This window comes from Microcaecilia unicolor, chromosome 1 (assembly GCF_901765095.1).
Source record: "Microcaecilia unicolor chromosome 1, aMicUni1.1, whole genome shotgun sequence".
NCBI classification, from domain to species: Eukaryota; Metazoa; Chordata; class Amphibia; order Gymnophiona; family Siphonopidae; genus Microcaecilia; species Microcaecilia unicolor.
In genome coordinates, this window is record NC_044031.1 from 193,696,712 (window position 1) to 193,720,330 (window position 23,619).

The 23,619-nt window shown below is 40.0% G+C and overlaps 1 protein-coding gene across 1 annotated transcript in view; it reads right to left on the reverse strand.

Annotated features, from left to right (window-relative positions):
- The window catches only part of CLASP2 (cytoplasmic linker associated protein 2), a 977,269-nt gene that overhangs the window by 456,238 nt on the left and 497,412 nt on the right, over positions 1 to 23,619 (reverse strand). The gene's annotated exons all lie outside the window — the stretch shown is intronic.

The following is a 23,619-nucleotide window of genomic DNA, read 5'->3' on the forward strand; positions in this document are numbered from 1 at the left end:
TTGACTATAATCTAGGAATACATCACTAAGGTAGAACAATCGTATTTTTAACTCTTTTTCCTGCCAGACTACTCAAGAGACATGGGTTTATTCTCTGCTACCAGCAGATAAAGACGAGAACCATTGGTTTGATGATATCACCCTGTACACAATCCTATGCAGCCCACAGCAAGCTGGTATTTCTCAGTCTCCAACAGTGGGAGGCAAGGTAAATCTGTGCAGCCTGGACCTCCACTCAGGCATTCTATTTCAGGGACTGGCCTAGGATGGTCTCCTTGGAAGACACATGCACAAAAAAGAATACTAGGAGACGTAAACAAAAGGGCTAGGATCAGCTTGGGCTAGTTCAGAGTGAAGGGGTGCAAAGCTTGATGGGTACTGTGTCACTTTAAATTCTCCTCCCCTATTACTGAAAGCCAGCCCGTAAGTAGTGTGTGTTGTTTCTCTCTGTGTGTGTGTGTATAGATAGATAGATAGATAGATAGATAGATAGATAGATAGATAGATAGATAGATAGATAGATAGATAGATAGATAGATAGATAGATAGAGATAGAGAGAGAGAGAGAGAGATTTATATATATAGATAAGATAAACAGATACAGATATATATAAATACAGATATAGACATATAGATAGATAGATATGTGAAATTTATAGAGGACCATCTCCATTCTTTCTTAATCCTGGCTGCTGAGAGGATGAGGCTCAGTCTTAGAAAGAGGATAGTCTGTTCAGGTAACATAACTCTGTTGCATTCCAGAAAGAACTTCACTAGCATATGTCTGGGTGTGAAGAATTATAAGAACATAAGCGTTGCCCATACTGGGACAGACCGAAGATTCATGGAGCCCAGTATCCTGTTTCCAACAGTGGCCAATCCAGGTCACAAGTACCTGGCAAGATCCCAGAAGAGTAAAACAGATTTTATGCTGCTTATCCTAGAAATAAGAAGTGGATTTTCCCAAGACCATCTTAACAATGGCTTATGGATTTTTCTTTTAGGAAAGTAGTCAAACCTTTTTTAAACTCTGCTAAGCTAACTGCTTTTACCACATTCTCTGGCAACCAATTCCAGAGTTTAATTACACAGTGAGTGAAGAAATATTTTCCCTGGTTTGTTTTAAATTTACTGCTTGGTAGTTTCATTGCATGCCCCCTAGTCCTAGTATTTTTGGAAAGAATAAACAAGCGATTCACATCTAACCATTCCACTCCACTCAGTATTTTATAGACCTCTATCATATCTCAACTCAACTGTCTCTTCTCCAAGCTGAAGAACCCTAGTGGCTTTAGCCTTTCCTCATAGGGAAGTTGTCTCACCTCCCTTATCATTTTCATCACATTTCTCTGTACCTTTTCTAATTCTGTTATATCTTTTTTGAGATGCAGTGACCAAAATTGCACACAGCATTCAAGGTGCAGTCGCACCATGGTGCAATACACAAAGGCATTATAACATTCTCATCTTTGAAGTTTTGGTGCCAAGACCGTGTTATTAATATCTCTCTACCAGATATTTTCACATTTCTACAGGACAGACTTCATAAGGGGTTGGCCTTGAACTGCCTGCACATGCAGATGGTAGTCACCTTATGTTATAGGTGGCTGGTGCAGGGTCAACCTTTAGTGGTTCACCCATATGTCAGGTGGTTTTTTAGGGGCGCAAAATGTCTGAAGCTCCTTTGGCATCCAATGGTGCCCTATGGGACTTGAGCCTTGTGCTCTCGATCTTGGTGAGGGTGCCATTTGAGGCCTTCCGGGAGGCTTCCCTGAAGGGCATCACAGTAAATATGGTTTTCCTCCTAGCATATTTATTCAGAGTTGCAGACCCTTCATTGCAAAAAGCCCTTTCTGATGATGTCAGAAAAAAGAATGGTAGATTCAGCTAGTTCTCTGAAGTGGCAACTGTGTCAGCATACATTATTCAACTCCTGTTGCCTTCAAGGTTCACTCAACTAGGCTTACACTTGGGTGGAGAACAGCCTGGTTCTACTACAGAACACTTGTAAGGTGGCCACCCTACATCATCTATGCATTCTTTTGTTTTGCATTCAGACTGAATACACAGGTTCAGCAGGATGCAGTCTTTGGAGCAAATGTACTAGAGGCAGGCTTGTCAAGATGCCTCCCCTATTTAGAAACTACTTTAGTACTTCCTACACATCTGAACTGGTCTGGAGAGATGAAAAGGAAGGTGAGATTAGGTTTTACCAGATAATTTTCTTTCTTTGAATTCCTCCAGACCAGCCAAAACCCATCCATAGGTCACAACATTTTGGAGCGATAGCCATGCAGTCCGCTAATCTCGTTTGGGGTAGCTTAATCTGATTAGAATTTGTCAACAGGCTAGATCCTGGCCTGGTTGACAGTTGTTCTCTGCCCTTTAATTTTGGTGATGGAATAGGATGTTGCTTTGTTACTCAAATATTGGCTGGATGTGGTTATACAGGACCATAGGGTGAGGTCATCAAACCAGTGATTCTCTTTATCCATCTGCTGGTAAAAGAGATTAGACCCATGCGTCTGGAGGGAGTCGAGGAAAGAAAATTAACAATTAAGACAATTTATCCTTATTTTACTATAACAAATTCCTTCTGCCCCTTGAGCTTCCAGCTCAATGAAACTTGTTGCATTGTAAGCATTCATTCACAGCTTTTCTAGGGGTCTCTCCTTTTAGTTCAGTCATCATAGTGAAAGCACATACCACAGATCCTTCCAGAATCCAACACAAACGTTCCTAAAGTCAGCCAATAAGAGTTGCAGTTGGGGATACTATCTCACTGATACGGTTCACAGTCAACACAACGTAAGACAGGTTCAGGCGTTGAAGCCAGGTCTCCTAAAAGGCAGGACACTTCACTGCTACTTAGACAGCCGCACAGTATTATACTTATATTTACAATGCAGTTAAAAGATTTTTTCCATTATTACAACAAGCATAATAAACCGTGGACAGGAATACAATAAGTTTTGCTCTTTAGCACTTGTATGCAAACTGTGCAATGAATACATTGCCTACATACTGTGCTGGTTCTGTGTTCTATAAATGCTGCAAAATTTCAACAATGAACTGGTATATGAAGTTTAAAAAAAACAACTTGTATTATTTTCAAGGTTAAATACAGCAGCTCTGATAGTGCTCACAGTTTATATCTGAGTGCCCCTCTGGATTCTTACTATATTTAAGAACACAATTTATGTACAATTTAAACACAAACTATGTGTTTAAAGTTATAGCACTCCTTGCTAAATCATAACAAAACTTGAGTGAAAACTTTCAGATAATCTGTCACAGTCAATTTCAAACAGGAAAAACGTCCAGATTTTCTGTTAAAAAATGACTGCGTGATAGATATTTTTGAGCTGAAAACGTCTAAAATTAATAGCCATTTTCCAAAATGAAACGTCCAACTTATGAACAGGAAAAATACAAGGATAGGGACGTCTGTCTGGCATTATTTGAGCAAAATAGCCACACAGACATCCTGGCAGAGCAAAGGGGTAGCCTAGTGGTTAGTACAGTGAACTTTAAAGCAAGGGACCCCAGTTCAAATCCCACTTTAACTCAATTTCTTTTTAATCATGCACCCTACAGGAACAGAAAAATACCTACTGTACTTGAATGTACACCACTTCAATAGTCTTCAAGCTTGCAGGCGACTTATATAATTAGGTACAGTAGATAAATTTCTGTTTCTAGAGGGTTCACAATTAAAAAAAAAAAAAAAAAGTTAAAGTGGGATTTGAGCTGGCGTTCCTTGGTTTACAGTCCACTGAACTAACCACTAGGCTATTCCTCACACTTGCTTCCTCCTTTGGTCAGAATGCCTCTAATATCTGGTTTTCCTTTCCAGTTTCAATTTTAGGGGATAGAGATGGGGACAGTAACCACTGGGGAATTACAGAGGGGTAATCCCTTAATCCCTGCAGTAGTCAACTGATCAATCAGAGCACTTTATTTTTTTTTTTTTTACCCTGGACCTAATTGAAACAGGTCTAACTCAGGGTGTCCTAAATGTAAATGGCTGTCAAGCAGATATTCAGTTGCACATGAGGGAAAAGTCTCAACTGCTATGGCTATGTTTGCACATGAATGTTCATTGTATAGCACATAGAAAAAGTCATCATAGACTTGAAAAACCCTCTAGTATATACTCAAAAAATATTTTTTTAATTTTTTAATCAATCTGTGTGTAGGTCTAATTAGACTTGAAACTCTGTGATCATATCAAAATAATATCAGAAAAATGACGATAACAACAATAACATCACTTAGCTTATCACGAATCATGGAATGATGTCGTTCTAATAAGGCGGTGGATCCAAAAAATATATATTATGAATGCATTGGTTCCTACGGTCCCGTTTCGTAAATCTTCATCAGGGAACCCGCTAATTCATGGAACCCCGCACCTAAATCGCTGTCAATCAATCAGAACGAAAGAAGGTATAACTAAACACGGACAAATCCATTGAAACAAATAGTGAGATCACAATTATCATAATCCCTTAAAAGCAACATCATGTCGTTTTACCTATATTTGCAATGCAATTCCCACGAAACTCGTGTCTTCTAGAAAGAATTGTTGGCGTCCTCACCTGACTTCAGTATGAAATTAAAGAAAACTTTACCCAATCAATGACTGGAGCGTCATATGACGCAAAGATCGCTTTGACCAATCATCGACTGCCACATCAGTAATCAATTTAAATTTAAAGGGCCATAGACTGACCTCTATTGTCACAATCCAACACTGAAACAACATTCTCTTTCAAAGAAAAAACATTCTCTTTCCAAGAAAAAGTATAATCCCAATCTGATGTATTTATAGGAATGCTCCCCATTGTATGGTTGAATTCAAACCACTAGGTTCCAAAGTCTGTAATCTGTGGATCCATCTTTGTTCTGCCTGAAGTAACAGTTTGCTTCGATCTCCACCTCTGATGTGTGCCACCACATGATCTATCACTGTGCATTGAAAATTAATTAATTAGAAAAAATTGGGATATTGTACAACAACATCCTTTATTCAACAATTCTGAATTACAGATAGCTTTTTCAAGAGAACGCAATTTAAGGGAACTTTTATGTCCAGCAGATATTGTGGTCAGAAAAAACACCGTTACAGGTTCTCACACCAAATGTGGATCCTGTTCTTTCTGTAATATTATGATTGAAAATGACAGTTTCTGCAATCCAATAGACGGTAAAACATATAAATTCAGACATTTGACTACATGCAAGACCGATCACGTGATTTATTTTCTCAAATGTCCGTGTGAAAAACTATATATCGGCAAGACAGACAGAAGTTTAAAAACGAGATTGAGTGAACATAAGTCCTGCATTAATTCTTTAAAATGTGGAGCCCCTTTAGTCTCTCACTGCAAAGAGTTCAAGCACAATTTCGAACATTTTCAATGCACAGTGATAGATCATGTGGTGGCACACATCAGAGGTGGAGATCGAAGCAAACTGTTACTTCAGGCAGAACAAAGATGGATCCACAGATTACAGACTTTGGAACCTAGTGGTTTGAATTCAACCATACAATGGGGAGCATTCCTATAAATACATCAGATTGGGATTATACTTTTTCTTGGAAAGAGAATGTTTTTTCTTTGAAAGAGAATGTTGTTTCAGTGTTGGATTGTGACAATAGAGGTCAGTCTATGGCCCTTTAAATTTAAATTGATTACTGATGTGGCAGTCGATGATTGGTCAAAGCGATCTTTGCGTCATATGACGCTCCAGTCATTGATTGGGTAAAGTTTTCTTTAATTTCATACTGAAGTCAGGTGAGGACGCCAACAATTCTTTCTAGAAGACACGAGTTTCGTGGGAATTGCATTGCAAATATAGGTAAAACGACATGATGTTGCTTTTAAGGGATTATGATAATTGTGATCTCACTATTTGTTTCAATGGATTTGTCCGTGTTTAGTTATACCTTCTTTCGTTCTGATTGATTGACAGCGATTTAGGTGCGGGGTTCCATGAATTAGCGGGTTCCCTGATGAAGATTTACGAAACGGGACCGTAGGAACCAATGCATTCATAATATATATTTTTTGGATCCACCGCCTTATTAGAACGACATCATTCCATGATTCGTGATAAGCTAAGTGATGTTATTGTTGTTATCGTCATTTTTCTGATATTATTTTGATATGATCACAGAGTTTCAAGTCTAATTAGACCTACACACAGATTGATTAAAAAATTAAAAAAATATTTTTTGAGTATATACTAGAGGGTTTTTCAAGTCTATGATGACTTTTTCTATGTGCTATACAATGAACATTCATGTGCAAACATAGCCATAGCAGTTGAGACTTTTCCCTCATGTGCAACTGAATATCTGCTTTACAGCCATTTAGATTATCTAGTATAGTTAGCAGAGGATCTGTTAGGTATTTTGATGTCCTAAATGTAAGACTTGGACATTTCTTCATGTTTGTGTTAGACGTCCTGTTTTAGGTCCTCCCTAGTCCCGCTCACAACATGCCTCCTACCCCGCCCCCAATACAACCCCCTTGCTATCTGGATGAACCGCAGTGTTGGACATTTTTGATAGTCAGACTTTTGGGGGACATTTTGAGACATCTATGTTCTTTGAAAATGAGCACCACAGAACTTTGGCATTATTATAATGTGAGCCAAGACATCTAAATTCCCTGTCATCCTATAAACTACAGGAAGCAGATTGCACAGTGGCCAAGTATGACTTCAGAAAAATTAACAGAACCTCACTTTTTGCCACAAATTCTTCCCGAGGTCCACAACTGCAAATATCTAAAATTTGTGTACAATTATGTTTGTTTTTTTAAACTATAAACTGTAGTGTGTACAATAAAATCTTAGAATGACTTTTTGGTCTCCAAAATTATGTGGTTTTACTTATAAGTCTCAAAGCTTATTTTGGTACCATTACCATTTCTTTGTCAATTTGTACAGCGCTGCGTAACCCTAGTAGCGCTCTAGAAATGTTAAGTAGTAGTAGTAAGGCTTATTCTACTCACAGACCTGATAAAATTCATTATCCACAATAACAAAGGAAGGAGAAATTTTAGACACTTTCACATAGCTTTCAGATTATCCCAAAAGATTTCACTAAAGACTCACTCAGATGGCTGTCTTTTGAGGTTTCTATGATACAACCATGTCCCCCTATATTTACTTCCTTTGATGGATAAATATCATTACATTTTATCTTCCCATATCCTCAAAGCATCAGCTTGCTTACTACACAAATTCCGTAATGCTGTAAAGGCTGAAATAAACTCTGTCAGATACATGACACAACTCTAACTTTGACTCTTTTTTTTCCACTTTAAATTTTTATTATAATAATTCTGTAACAGTCATTTTCACAAAGAGCACATCCTGCTCACATTTGCCCACGCAGGGGCCCATATTTAATGGACTATAACATCTTGAACTAACTAACCGCATACACTTCTCCCAAACACATGGTATCTAAATAGTCCCATAAACAGTATCCGTTCCCCAACTAGACTGTGCGCCCATAGTATACAACATCACCTTTATTTATTGCATTTGTACCCCACATTTTCCCACCTATTTGCAGGCTCAATGTGGATTACATTGTGCCGGAGTGGCGATCGCCGTTTCTAGTTTGAGAAATACAAAGTGATATTGCATTAGACTTCATAAATGATAAGGTAAATTACAAAGTAGTTTTGCATTAAAGATCATAAATGATAGAGTAGATTATAGAGTAAGTTAGACGATCAAATATAGAAAGTTCATATCCTGCATGAGAAGTAGAGTGGTAGTGAGTAATGTGTAGCGTTCATTAGTGGCTGCGTAAATGAAGCAGTCAAGTGTAGAGAGTTCCATTTTGTCTAGTTTTGGTGAAGTTTCGTTTTCTAGTATTTAGGATGGGTCATTGTGGTATGCCTTTTTGGACAAGTTGGCTTTCAGTAGTTTTCAGAAGATTGTTAGGTCATGCATTGTTTTTATAACATTTGGTAGTGCGTTCCATAGTTGCGTGCTTATGTAGGAGAAGCTGGATGCATATGCTGATTTGTATTTAAGTCCTTTGCAACTGGGGTAGTGCAGATTCAAGAATGTGCGTGCTGACCTTTTTGTGTTCCGGGTTGGCAGGTCTATGAGGTCTGACATACAGATCGGGGCTTCACCGTGAACGATTTTATAGACCAGGGTGCACATTTTGAACACAATTCGTTCTTTTACTGGGAGCCAGTGTAGTTTTTCTCTTAGGGGTTTGGCACTTTTGTATTTCGTTTTTCCAAATATGAGTCTGGCTGCTGTGTTTTGGGCAGTTTGGAGTTTCTAAATGATTTGTTCTTTGCATCCGGCGTAGATGGCATTGCAGTAATCTACGTGGCTTAACACCACTGATTGTACCAGGTTTCGGAATATTTCCCTTGGGAAGAAAGGTTTTACTCTTTTGAGTTTCCACATTGAGTGGAACATTTTCTTTGTTGTGCTTTTCGCATGGCTTTCTAGTGTGAGATTTCGGTCTATTGTAACTCTGAGAATTTTCAGGCTGTCCGAGGCCGGAAGGGTGAAGTCTAGGGTGTTTATGGTGGAGGGTTTGTTCGTGTTATATTGTGAGAAGAGGATTGAGTTTTTTCTGCATTGAGCTTTAGTTGGAATGTATCCGCCCATGAATTCATTATTTGGAGGCTGTTTTTGATTTCATTTGTGATTTCTTTTAGGTCATGTTTGAACGGGATGTAGATTGTGACATCGTCTACGTAAATGTAAGGATTGAGGCCTCGGTTGGATAGCGATTTGGCAGGAGTCATCATTAGGTTAAAAAGGGTTGGTGAGAGCGATGATCCTTGTGGTACTCCGCATTCAGGTTTCCATGGTGATGATGTATTCGAATTTGATTTCACTTGGTACGTTCTTGCAGTTAGGAAGTCATTGATCCATCTAAGTACGTTTCCTCCAATCCTGAAGTATTCCCCACCCCACCAACCACTTCCAGCCCCTGCTCAACTTGAGAATGCCCCCTGATTCTTTGGGACACTCTCTCCCCCCTCCCAAACCCACCCACCTCCTACAATACTCCACACCATCCTAAATACATGTCAGTCGCTGTTGTAAAATCAAGCCCAGCCACCGTTATATGTTGTAGTACCCCCTCCCTGCGGTATGCCGTTAGGCGCTCCACTTGTATTAACTGACCCAATTTGCACTTCCAATCACCCAATGTTGGGGGGGTCTGCCCTTCTTCCAATGCTGTGCTATGAGGCACTTAGCTGCTGCCAACCCCAGGTGCAACCATTTACGCTCCTCCCAAGAGTCCCTCTCATTATGTAAGCCCAAGAGGCACACCAAAGGGCTGCACACCAAAGACGATCCAATCAACTTTACTAATGCTTTCATAACAGCCTGGCAAGAGGGCACCTCCCTGGGGCATGTCCACCATATATGTATAAATGATCCCCTTTGTGAGTTACACCTCCAGCATAGACCCGAAGTACCCGGGTACATTCCCTGTAGCCTTTCCAGCGTGTAATACCATCTAGTGAGAACGTTATGCACATTTTCCTGCACCAAAACACACACCGATGCTTTCTGGACCTCCCCACAAATAGTTTCCCACTCCTGATCGGAAAAACTGCAATTTAACTCTGCTTCCCAAGCCCCCTGAAAACTAAATGGTCTGGGATCACATCCCTGAAAAAATTTATATATCACTGATATAGGTCTGGGCACCATCCTCAATAAGAGCCACAGGTTTTCCAGACTTTCCATCTCTTAAGGGTTCTCCCCCCTCCAACCTAATGTCCCCACAGAATGTTGTTATCTGCAAATAAGAAAACATATCCCCCCCCCCCCCCAAGGTAGGTCATACATGGAGCGCAGCATCTCAAAACTCTTCATTCTACCCCCCTGTAGCACAGCTTGGAAACTCAATATACACACTTGCTCCCACCATACAAACGTAGTGTTGTCTTTCCCCGTCCCAAAGTTCCGTTCCCATCGCAAGGGCGCAAGTGTAGATACCCTATCCACCCATCCCCATTTCTTCTGCACTTTTCCCCACAATCCCACCAAATGTCTCACGAACAGATTTTGTATCCCAGCTAAGATCACTCCCGTCCCTTCAGTAGTCCATAAATAGGAACTCAATGACCGGTGGGGGCTATATGACACCTCTACCTGGCTAGCTGGCTTTATTCCCCCCCCCCCCCCCCGCTCCCAATGCATAATCATCCGCAGTTGAGCAGCATAATAATGCCACTCAATATTTGGCACCGCCCTGCCCCCACCTCAGAAGCCCCCCACAACACACGTCCCGCCAAATGGGGATGTCTGCCCTCCCAGATAAACTGTGAGAGAAGACCCTGCAGTTGCTTAAGTGTCTGTCTCGGAACCTTCACTGGCAGTGCCTGAAACAGATATAACAACCTAGGCAGCACATTCACCTTCACTACTGCCATACGCCCCTACCAAGAGAGCCACAATCCTTTCCAATAGGACAGCTCCACAATTTGGCCTATGATCTTCCCATAATTGAGATTATACACCCCCCCCCCCCCCCCCCATCCCCAGGTCCTTGGGAATCTGAATCCCCAAATAACGAATATGATGCTTTGCCCATTTGAAAGCAAACAGTGCACTCAAACTACTCTCCTCCATGTGGGTTAAAGAAATCCCCAATAGCTCACTTTTATCCATATTAACCTTTAAACCAGCATATCTTTCAAACTCACTAAAGATCTCCAACACCGTAGGTAGCGTCTGCTCAGGATCCACCACATAAAGTAACAGATCAGCAGCAAACAAAGCAACATGATGTTCCATCCCCGCAACCCTAACACCCCAAATATTTGGGTGCTGACATATCATTTTCGCCAAAGGCTCTATGTACAAAGCAAACAAGAGGGGCGACAAAGGACATCCCTCTACCAATTGGGAAAAAAGATGTATATCCCCCATTCATATTAATGCATGCCTTCGGAGCTGCATAGAGGGCCCCCAGCCAAGGACCAAAATTCTCTCCAAGGCCCATCCGATTCAGGACTTCTCAAAAAGACCCCCAACTGACCCTATCAAAGGCCTTTTCTGTGTCTATAGCCAACATGAATGTGCTAGACGGGATCTTTGCGCCTCCCATATCAAATGGAGAGTGCGCCTTATGTTATCACCAACTTGCCGCTTAGAGATAAACCCAGACTGGTCTACATGAATCAATTTCGGCAGTACCCTTGCCAACCTGTTAACCAGGACCTTGGCCATTATCTTTGCATCCACATTCAAGAGTGAGATAGGCCTATAGGAACCACAAACAGTGGGGTCTTTCCCTGGCTTAGGCAGGACTGTTACCCCTGCCTTGGACATGGATGCCGGGAGCCCATTACCTTCCAAAACTCCATTACCCACTCGCACCAATAAATCTCCAAGCTCTTCCACAAAGCACTTATAAAACCTCGCCGTGTACCCATCTAATCCCGGTGCCTTTCCATTAGGAAGCCTTTTTATCACTCACTGTACCTCCCCTATTCTAATAGGTTCCTCAATCTGAGCTCTTTCAGACTCATCCAGTCAATGTAATGGAACCTGGTCCAAATAGCAAGCCATATCTGCAGCTGATGTACCAGCAGAAGCACTATATAAATCTTGGTAATATTTCACAAAACATTTTCCAATATCTAAATCAGTATAGTGCCATCCTCCCCTATCATCTTTCAGATAAGGGCGCACCCTCTCCTCGCCCGTAAATAACGGGCCAACATTAGACTAGATTTATTAGTGAACTCAAAACACTGCTGTTTTAATTTAGTTCTCATAAAATCCACCTCCGCCATCTGCAATTGTGCTATTTCCCCTCTCACTTGCTTAAGGTCTCCCCATATCTGCGGCATAGGGTTTCTTTTATGCAACTTTTCTAAGCTCACTAACCTCATACACAGAGTCAGCGAGCACTGCCCTCTTTCCCTTTTCTTGCACGCCCCCCATTTAATCAAGGTACCCCTCACCACTACCTTCAACGCATCCCACAGCACCCCATCGGTTACTTCCCCATTGTCATTGAAGCGACAGAATTCTTGAACATTAAGCTTAATATCTTCCCGCACTTTCTCATCTCCCAGCAGTGACTCATTAAGTCTCCAGACTCCTTGTCACCTGCATTGACCCAGCCCAGTTAGTTTAATCCACATTGGCAAATGATCAGATACACAGATTGTCTCTATCTCAGCTGCCTCCACCATGTGCCATCCATTGCGATGTACCCACAACCCATCTATATGGGAATAGGTCTGCGCTACATGCGAGTAAAAGGTGTAATTCTGCTGCACCCTATGTAGCAACCTCCAACAATCCACCACTTTCAACCCCTTCAAAAATAGTACCAGTGCTTTCCGCCCAGGGTCACTCTGCTGCCCTCCTCCTGCCGAATGGTCCAATCTTGCATCGGGGGCAATGTCAAAATCCCCCCCTACCACCACCTGCCCTCCAACAAATGCCAAAAGCTCTTCCTTTAATAATTGTTAGAAGTTCGTCTGCCCCACGTTTGGAGCATAAATACTGATCAGTGTCAGCTCCTTCCCCTGCAACCACCCTCTAAGGGCCACACACCTCCCACTAGTATCCTGAAACACCTTTTGAATTGCAAATCCACAAGTCTGACGTATCAAAATGGCCACTCCCCCCATCCTCTTTGGCCCTTTTCCCTGATGAATCACCACTTCCCGAAAAGGCCTACGACGCAACATATGAATATCTCTCGGTCTTAAATGCATTTCCTGCAAGAATGTCACATCCCACTTTAACCTACTCAACTCCTTAAATACTCTACTGTGCTTCCCCGGATTATTGAGCCTGTTTACATGCCATGTACCCACCAATAAGGACTCTCCCCTACCGTCCCCTGACCCCCCCCCCCACCCACCTCCCCATGCCTCCTACTCCTCCCCACAGCCATCCCCCTCCCCCACCCCCTGCTTCAACCCCAATCCCCTCTGCTTCAACAAATCCCCACACACCCCCCGACCATCCCCCTCGCCGATATTTCTCCCAGTAGATCAGTCATCCCTCGAGGAACAAACGCACGCACCTGGGGCTTAAACCTCTCAAAAGCTAATCCCTAGCCCTCCCCCCCATCTGTTACTTTCATTCAGCCTTTGCACTCTTACCCAGCCTCCCTCTACCCCACCAACCCCAGATCCACATAATTGCATGCCCAACCCCCCTCCAATCACATTCTCTCAGCTCACCCCTCTCAGCCGTACAACAAACTCACATCACCTCCACTCTCACCAGGGTGCCATTTCTTCCTTCCCCTCCGACCACCTACATATAGCACCCCCGAAATTGGTTGCTTATCTGCAATAAGTCCTCAATGAATTGGTCAGTCATGCACAGTTCTGCTTTCCTTCAGGAAGCCTGCTTGTCAGATTTCTTTCCCCGATCCACCACCATCTGCCATACTGAATCCGCTCTGGATTCCTTGGCTGTCTCCGACAACTCCTGCTGACCTGGAACACCTCTACACCCCAAAGACCGCAATGTAGACCATGATTCATCCGGGGTCTTCACTCTGCAAGACTTCCCCTCCACCGTCAGCCTAATTGCATATGGGAAGAGCCACCGATAGCGAATCCCCTTTGACCGCATGAATACCGTGACTTGTGTCATGTGTTCTCTCTATGGCATTCGGTAGTGCGTTCCACAATTGCGTGCAGATGTAAGAAAAGCCGGACACATATATCGATCTGTACCCAAGTCCTCCGCAGTTGGGATAATGAAGGCTCAAGAAAATTCGTGATGAGCTTTTTGTGTTCCTTGCTGGAAGGTTTAGGAGGTCAGACATATATGACGGGACATCTCCATGTAAGATTTCATGAGCCAGAGTGCAGATCATACAATGCGTTCTTTCAGTGGAAGCCAGTGTAATCCCTCTCTGAGGGGTTGGGCACCTCCATAGCTCGCTTCTCTGAATATGAGTCTAGCAGCAGTGTACTGGGCTGTCTGGAGTCTCCTAATGATCCATGCTTTGCAACCGGCATAGATGGAACCATAACAGTCTAGATGGCTTAGTACCAATGACTGCACCAAATTGCAGAAAATCTCTCCTGGGAAAAAAGGCTTTACTCCCCTAAGTTTCCACATTGCATAGAACATCTTCTTTGTTACATTATTCACATGGTTGTCTAGAGTGAGATTTCGGTCTATAGTGACTCCCAAGAGTTTCAATGTGTCCGTAACTGGAAGGGTATGGTTTGGTGTTTTTATGTTGGTATAATTAGTTTTATTATACTGCTATGAGAGGATGAGGCATTGAGTTTTTCCTGCATTAAGTTTCAGTTGGAATGCATCCGCCCATGAGTTCACCAATTGGAAGCTGTTATAGATTTTATCTAGTATTTCTGATAGATCATTTTCGAACGGAATACAAATCGTGATGTCATCAGCATATATATATGGGTTTAGGGATTGGTTGGATAGTGACTTGGCTAATGGTAGCATCATTAAGTTAAAAAGAATCGGTGAAAGTGGCGATCCCTGAGGCACTCCACAATTGAGTTTCCATGGTGAAGATATAATCGACTTTGATATTACTTGGTATGTTCGTGTTGTTAGGAAGCTTCGGAACCAATTCAATACATTTCCTCAGATGCCGAAATATTCTAGAATGTTCAGTAGAATATCATGGTTCACCATGTCAAACGCGCTAGACATATCGAATTGTAATAGGGAAGACACTGTTGCCAGCTGCCATTAATTGTTTGAATTTAGTTAGGAGTGTTATAAGTACTATTCTGGTGCTATGATTGACACGGAATCCAGATTGGGATACATGCATAACTGAAAATCTGTTCAAATAGTTAGTGAGTTGTTTGGTAACTAAGCTTTCCATTATCTTGGTTATCAGTGGTATGGATGCGACTGGACGGTAATTAGTTATGTCATTTAATTTTTTTTTGGCACTTTGGGAATTAGTATATTACCTTGTCCATAGGGAAGAATCCATGTTGAAGCATATAATTTAAGTAGGAGGTGAGATCTATCTTGAAACGTTGAGGGGATGATTTTATTAAGTAACTAGGGCATGCATCTAATTTACAATGGGATTTGGAGAATTTGTTAATCGCTTGGGAGACTGTTTCCTCCTTCAGTGAATCAAAGTTTATCCATATTCGATCTGCTGGATATTCATCAATAGTTGGGTCTAAGCAGTTAATGAATTTTTCATATTCAGATGAGTTGGTGGGTAATGAGGAACATAATTTAATAATTTTCTCGTTGAAGTAGGTGGCCAACTCAAACGCTGATTGTGTGTCTATATTAGTGGAAGTAATCGGTGATGTGTCAAGAAGATTGTGTACAAATCGGAATAGTTTATGTATGTCCTTGTAGTCACTTAGCCTTACCAAACTTTGTAAGGCTAAGTGCTTTGAAAATATGCCTCAAGGAGTAGCAATGGGATTTGAACCAGGCACCTCTGGATGTCAAGACTGGTGCTCTAACCTCTAGGCTACTCCTAAAACAGCACAATCTCTGTCAACAATGCAACATGGAAGAAAAAATAGCAATGTACTTCCTCTTGTATTGGGGGGGGGGGGGGGACAAAACAAAACAAAGCTATAAGAAATGCACATTCCCCAAAGCAGACATTTTTCCAATCACTAAAAATTTAAAAGATAAATTTGTATTTTAACCATTGTTCTATTTTTAAAAATTCTTTATTTATTTTCATTTAAACATAAAAATTACAAGTATCCACTTGAATAAAACAACTATTCATAAAAAGGCAGTCACATAGTTAAATAAGGAAACAAGTTCTAAGACAGTCCACGATATAGAGGGAAATCCAAGAAAAGAAAAATCACCAAAACAAGGGTCAACATGCAATATTAATTAAATAGTTAACTGAGAGAGAACCTCATAATAATTAATATCTACGTGGTTTCAATCAAAAGTACAGGTGAGGACACATCTTCCCTGCTTCTAGAAATACTTTTTTTTAACTGATCAGGATCAAAGAAAAATCTCTTTAGGCCAAAAGTCACAGAGCATTTACAAGGAAATTTCAAAACATTTTGGCTCCAAGTGCAAGCACCTGTTGCCTCATCTGAAGAAATAAATTTTCCTGCGATCCTGTGTCCTGTTAGTTAAATAGAGAAATATTCAAATATCCAAATTTTCTGTTCCATGAAAAGTTTTGGTCTGTGATGAAGAGATAGCTTCAAAATATAACCCCAATCCTGAAGAAATACAAAGGTTACCAAGAGAGTACTTCATATCACAGTTTCCATAGCAGATTTGTCAAGAAAAGTAGTTAAATCTAGACTGTAATGTAAAGACATCGCCATTGTTCTACTTGACAATCAATTTTTATTGTTAGTGTGGTCCTGGTCTCTTTTCACGCTTCTTTTATTCATCTTCTCCTACATTTGTTTCCAAAGTTTCCTTTCCAGTACCCTGGTATACATTCGAGGGTACTGAAGGAACTAAGGGAAGTTCTAGTGGCTCCACTGGCTGACCTTTTCAATGCTTCTCAAGAGTGTGGAGTGGTCCAGGAGGACTGGAGAAGAGCAGATGTGGTCTCTCTCCACAAGAGCAGAAGCAAGGAAGAGGTTGGGAACTACAGGCCAGTAAGTCTGACTTCTATGGTAATTAAATCAGAGAATAGTAAAGTTTTTGGAATCCAATGGATTACAGAACCCGAGGCAACACAGTTTCACTACAGGCAGGTCTTGTCAGACAAATCTGGTGAATTACTTTGACTGTGTAATAGGTCAAAATGAACAGGAGCCTGCCCAAAAAGAGATTTATGTACTAGACATGAAATTTTGTATGCAATTCTGAGTTTTAATGGTATATGGTAAACAATCCTCACCAAAAGATCAAGTGTACAAGCATCACTCCCAGGGGGCACCAGGGTGTGCATCCTCATACTCTTAGCTTTCTTCAGGATGAATTTTGATTATTGACTCGTGAAGTAGCTACTACCACTGGAAACTGGAGCCCTCTATGTATTTATTTGTTACATTTGTATCCTATTTGTAGGCTCAATGTGGCTTACAAAGTAACGGAGAGGTGTTTGCAGACTCCGGTGTAAACAAATACAAAGTGATATTGTGGTAAGATAAAGTTCATGGGGCACAGCCACATTAGGGAATCGTACAACGGAATAGTTGTGTTATGTCCATTACGTACTTTAGTTTTGTTGTGTTGCAGAGATCAGGCATTTATGCTGGATTGGTAGGGTATGCCTTTTTAAACAGGTCATTTACTTTTTCCGGAAGTTTAGGTGGTCGTACGTAGTTTTCAAGGCTTTTGGTAATGCGTTCCACAGTTGTGTGCTTATGTAGGAGAAACTGGATGCATAAGTTGATTTGTATTTGAGTCCTTTGTGGCTTGGGTAGTGCAGATTTAGGAACGTTCGTGTTGATTCGGATGTGCTTCTAGTTGGTAGATCGATCAGGTCTGTCATGTATCCCAGGGCTTCACCGTAGATAATTTTGTGAACCAGAGTGCAGATTTCGAAAGCAATGCGTTCTTTGATTGGGAGCCAGTGCAGTTTTTCACGGAGGAGTTTTGCGCTTTCAAATCGCATTTTTCCCAAAGATGAGTCTAGCTGCCGTGTTTTGAGCCGTCTGAAGTTTCTTTAATGTTTGTTCTTTGCATCCCGCATAAATTCCATTGCAGTAGTCTAAATGGCTTAGTACCATTGATTGTATCAGGTTGCAAAATGTTTCCCTTGGGAAGAATTGTTTCACGCATTTGAGTTTCCACATTGAGTGGAACATTTCCTTTGTTGTGGATGTCACTTGGCTCTCTAATGTTAAGTTGCGGTCCAATGTGACGCCGAGGATTTCCAGGCTATCTGAGATAGGGAGGGTGTAATCTGGGGTGTTGATTATTTTGGGGTTGTCCGCGCTGTGTTGGGATGAGAGGATGTCAGTGTGTTTTTTCTTTGTTGAGTTTTAGTTGAAATGAATTTGCCCAAGAGTCCATGATGTTCAAGCTGATCTTGATTTCGTTAGTGATTTCTTGGCTCAAGACATAATATTCCAGCTTCATGTTTAAAGGTGCCACAAAGATAGGTGTCTCCCATATATGCCTCTACGAATGTAATGGATAAACACTACCACAGTTTCCTTAGGGGATCTGAGAAACGGAAGGATTGCCACCATTTCCTACTCGTTTATCCTCATCCCCCATAAGAAATGGAATAGCTTCCTCCATCTCCTTCACAAATTCAGCGGAGTGGTTCTCCAAGTTGATATTTTCCGGTGGAGGGTAAGGATTCAAGGTAAGGCCTGTTAATGCCTCCTAATCAGAGCTGACCTTAGATTGACAGCTGCAGCCTCAAATGTGTATATCAGAATAATGTTCTGCAGGGGTGGTCTGAGAACAGATGTTACTAAAAGTACTCAGTGGGGTCGACTCTGATACAATACAATGCCTGGTGAAGCCTCTTCCCAGATCCCTTTATGTACTGCCAATGGACATTGGACTGGCTAGTACCGATATTGATGCCCTTTGAAGTATCAGCAATGATGCTCTGCCTCCCAGTACTGACAAATGGCTGCATCAATGCTAATGCAAACGCCACTAAATATAAGCATTTTTTTTTTAAGACCCACTTATTTAACTTTTGGCAGACAAGGTGCTGGGGACATGGTATCCTGCTAGATATACTTGTCTGAGCTGAATATTGATGTCAGATTTTTTTTTTTTTTTAAGGCTAGTGTGTGTGTCTATCCCTTTCCTGTCAAATACCGGCGTTCCTCTCCAACTGTTTGAATTGTTTGTTTTAGACTGTATACCACCTTGACCCACTCACCAGAAAAAGCTGGAACAAGCATCAAATAAACATATTTGCCAAATGGCAATTCAGTGTCTTCTGGATTCTCCTATCAGGCTGACATTGTCATGGGTTAATTTCTTCAAAATGTAGTCAATAAACCTTAAAATTTTAGTACGTGCTACTAAAGTAAGCACCAAAAAGATGCCTGGAAATACAGACTTTTATCAAAGATGTCTGGAGTTAAGCAGAAGTTAAATCTTCCTGGGTCACCAGAAACGTATTAGTGGCTGTGACTTCAGCCCTTGAAGGCTTTTGTATTCTCCCAGGTATAGACAAGCATGCTTAGTCCTCTCTGGACTGCCACAAAATCTCCATGACTCTCATTATTGTTCATAGACCAGGGTTGGGCAATCTTGGCCCTTGAAGTCAACAACTCTGTCTCAAAGACTGATGAAAGTGTGATTTTTTTTGGTTTTGCTCAATGTCCCATATTGGGCAGTGTCCCTTTGATGTTGATGTCAATGCAGCAGAAACTTTCACTTGAGCAAAGCTTATTTAATATTTTTGACTTTATGTACCATCTTATATATAAAATCACAAATATCTTGTCTCGATAGCTTCTACCGGTGCTCAGTGTCAAGAAAAAGTGATGCTTCTTCAATGCTAATGCAACACCAACATCTGTCCCAGTCCTAAACAGGGTTCTTCTAATAAGAACAGAGGCAAAAACAATTTGGTCCAAACAGGAAAAACAGTTTTAAGAAGTACATTTCTTTTACTTACAGAATTCCATGAAAGAAAAAATTCATATAGACATGGGAACTCCAGAACATGTGTCATAGAGCTCTCTAGAAAGCTCTCTGTTTACATTTTGACATTGGGGTCCACTGGATGTGGTCATCTATCACTCCATTCCCGTATTTGAGGGCTGCTGTCCTGCTTGTCCATTAGTACAGACAAAAAGATAGAGGGCTGATTAATGCATGAAAAAGGGAAGATGGCCTACAAGACTATTCAAAATTACTTGTACTGTTTGTGGGTAAGAAAAGCAGAAAGTGACTGGAAAAACCAGGGAACATTATTTAATTTTTATCTTTTTCTAACAACTCTTTAAAAGCAGCCATATACCTAAATGTAACTCATTTAAACCTCAGGTTTGAAAATGAGATGCAGTAAATCTAAAAAATAAAAAAAAATGTGACCGCTAATTTAATATGAAAATGCACAACATCCGTAATAAAGAGCCTTTCATTAGAAAAATATTCCTTACTCCCAAAGGGGGCAAACACGCACCTAAATAGAACTTACAAAAATGATTAAACAAGTCTACTTCAAAATATGTTTCACATCATGATCATTTAGTTACAAGAACGGCTATGGTAAGGTACAATAATCTATTAGCTATACTGTTACAGAGGGTTGTTTTTTTAAAACTCATGGTGAAAGTTGAATTCTTAGACTACAATGCCACACATAACACAGAAAAATCAACTATTCTCATTACTCAATTTTCCTATATCTATCACTGGTCAAGCTTTACAAGGCTGGCATTGGTAGTTAAATAATAAGCTATTTACAGGAAACATTTTTCTAACCTATTTAAGTAATATCTTTCTTCTTACTGTATATGTTGGATGTCTGTCCATCATATCTTATGAAATTCCCCTCGGCCCCCCCCCCCCCCCCCAGTTTCATATTCTATTGGTTACTTGGATTAACCCACTAAATTACCAAATCAGGCGTAAAGTCTTATAAATCACTATGAGAGCCAACGGATAGCAGTTTAGAGTGGAAACGCTGTCTATATTTCTCCACAATATTTCAAACCCTGAAACAGCTGAGTGGGATGGAGCTAAGCAAAATGCTGGTCATCGTTGGTCTGGGGGATTGAAGAGCATTATGAGGAGTGGCTCAATTTATGCATGTAGAGACAACTATTGCTTTTCAATGCATTAACACGGGACTTGTGTGCATTGTGCAATGTCTATTTTTAAACTGAATGGAATGTTCTAACTGGAACTCGTATAAATGTGTATTGCACTGAAGCTTGAAGCTGTTTGGCACTAGTGTTGAAGAACAAAGAAACATTTATAAAGTAATAGAGGTCTATGAATTGAATGAAAACTTAAAAAAAAAAAAATAACTAAAAGGAACATATAAATAGTCGACTGAATTGGACTGGGAAGGTTTTTTAAGCAGATGATGAAAAGTAGATCTGTGAAATCACCTTAAGATCTATAAATCTTGATTTGGAGCTCTTTGAGGCTTTTTCCTTCCTTTAGAATTATATCTCTTATTTCCAATGAGTCATAATTTTTTATACTTGGATTTACCTACATTATCTCTAGGTAATTTTCCTGACAGTTTGGGTGAAATAGTTTTTATACCAATACCAAAGGGATCCAAAACAACCTAAACATGCAGTGCCTAGGCCTGTGGCCTATATCCCTTTCTTAACTAAACTAACAGAGGGCTTAGTGACAGTGCAGCTGGTTCATTACTTAGACATGTTTGACATCTTGCCTACTTCTCAATCACGGTTTTGTGCTGCTTTTTTTTTTTTTAAGCAAGAAAACAGTTTTATGTTCACTACTAGATCATGGCAGGGCACATTTAAGTAAAGGGGAAAATGCATTATTGCTTCAATTTGACCTTTCTTCCACATCTGACTTGGTGGATCATACTCTCCTGTCACAAAACCGTGAGGAAATGGATATGGTGGGGGGGGGGGGACTTCTAACTTGGTTAGAAGGGTTTTTTTGTCAAAAAGATCATATAAGGTTAAATTACACTCTGATTTATCTTCCCAGTAGCATAATATATGTGGTTCCACAGGGTTCTCCCCTGTCCCCAATACTTTATAATATTTTTCTTCGATGACTTAGTTCATTGTTGGATAGTAATGGTTTTATTCACTATATCTATGTAGATGATACCTCTGTACTAATTCTACAATCATTATCTAACATTAGCCTCATTAGAGTTCAATTTTGTATTGATTTCATAGAGAAATGGATGTACGCTCATAAATTAAAACTTAACACCAACAAATCAACATTTTTATGTTTCAACACTAAACTAGAACAGACTCCTAAATCTATTATTATCAATCAAATTGAATAAAAATTCTTCTCAGTTGTTAAAATCCTAGGAATTCAAGTCGATAGTTCCATATCTATGGAAACATAAGTCAATACAGTCAAAAAATGCTTTTTTTCTGATGAGAAAGTTGCGTACCATCCGCAAATATTTTGAATTTGAACAATTTGAGTGCCTAGCCCACACTTTGCTGCTATCGTATCTCGACTATTTTAACTGTGTACACAGGTTGCACAAAGGGGATATTAAAGAGACTCCAGACCATGCAAAACACGACTATAAGACTGATTTTTGGCCTAAATACGACAGTGTTTCTCCTTTTGTATACCAGACTATATTGGTTACCTGTTGACGGAAGAATTCTGTTTAAATTAGCAGTTTTCTTTTTTTAAACTCTTCAAGGTTTGGTTCCTAGTTAATTTCTCTATCATTTTCATTTTGCAGCCTCCTTAAGATCAAGACATAGCAAATAGTACCAACTTTTTTACTTTCTGTTCTGTTAGGGGAAAAGGAGAAAGTCAATTTTTGAGAAATCCATGGCTGTTCAGGCTGCTAGATTATAGAAGGATATTGCTGGATTATTTTCACTTTTTTATTCTTATCTTCATTTTAGAACAAAAGTTAAAAATTTTCTTTTAAGAAAGATGTGCTCTAGTTTTTGAAGTTATACATGGATCAACTACTGTAATTCCAAGGTAACTGTTCTGGCATCTTGATGTATGTGACCCGCTTAGAACTGAAAGGTAGTAGCGGGATATAAGCCATGATGTTAATGTTAGTGTTAACATGGGTACAATAATCTATTAGTTATACTGTTGTACAGAGGGGTTTTTATTTTTGAAGATTTGTGGTGACCACAATGACACACACAACACAGAAAAGTAAACTATTCTCATTCCTCTACTCAATTTCTCCTATATCACTGGCCAAGCTTTAGAAGGTTGGCCTTGGAATTTAAATAATGAGCTTAAGACTAATTTCACAATGGTACAACTTTTAAAATTTCTAGAACCAAGATAAAGCAGTCTGAGATTAGAGCACCTTTCTCTTTTTTTATTTTATTTTATATTCATTTTACAACGTATTTCAAGATTATACACTTGAATAAGAAAAGTGAATATTTCAAAAAGAAAAACATTATACAATATAATATGGAAAAAAAAGAAATAATAATATGAAATATATTACTGAAGTCCACTCGAGTGAAGATCCAAGAAACATATCTCAGGAGGTCTACAAGGAAAAACTATTATTAAACAATTTAATTAACAGCTAGAAAAAGACAGAGAATTATCTTATTTGCTCCTGTTGTATTTTAAAGGCTATGAAAGATGTTAGCTGTGAGGGTTCTGAGAAAACATATTTTATCAAATTATATCGAATCACACATCTGCAAGGGTATCGTACATAAAATACAGCTCCTAATTGAAGAACTGCTGATTTTAACAAAAGAAATTGTTTTCTTCTCTTTTGAGTCTCTTTCGAAACATCTGGGAACAAATTTACTTTTAATCCAAGAAACAATTTATCTCTTGTTTTAAAAAAACAGTCTACATAGCCATGCTTTATTTGGTGATAATACTAAAGTGGCTATCAAAGTCGCTGGTTTAGCTTGTTCTGTTTCAGAGGTCTCCAAAAGTGCTGACACATCTAAAGGTATATTTTGTTCTTGCTGAGATATTTCTTTTTGTGGTACATAGTATACTTGGTTAAAAGGTGGTAGACTTTCTGGAGGAATTTGTACAATTTCT